We start from the raw sequence: 345 nt of genomic DNA on the forward strand, positions 1-345 counted from the left end.
AGAATAAATAAAAATAAAATAAAAATAAATAAAGACAGAAACACACTCCATAGTTTAACCTTCCATAGAGTTCTCTATCTATCGGAGGCCTTTACTAATAAAAAATATAACCCAGCAAGCAATATGATGAGAAAAAACTACGAAAATTTTATCGTTATTAAACATAAACAACTACTGATTACACCAGGTATATTTATATTTATTTATTTATTTGTTTGTTTGTTTTTATTTATTTATTTTTTTTCTTTATTTTGTTTTTTGTTTGGTTTTTTTATTCTTTTTATTTATTTTTTTCTCTTTTTTTTTATGATGAGAAAAAACTACGAAAATTTTATCGTTATTAAA

This window comes from Eimeria mitis, genomic scaffold (assembly GCF_000499745.2).
Source record: "Eimeria mitis Houghton genomic scaffold, Emh_scaff1725, whole genome shotgun sequence".
Taxonomy (NCBI): domain Eukaryota; phylum Apicomplexa; class Conoidasida; order Eucoccidiorida; family Eimeriidae; genus Eimeria; species Eimeria mitis.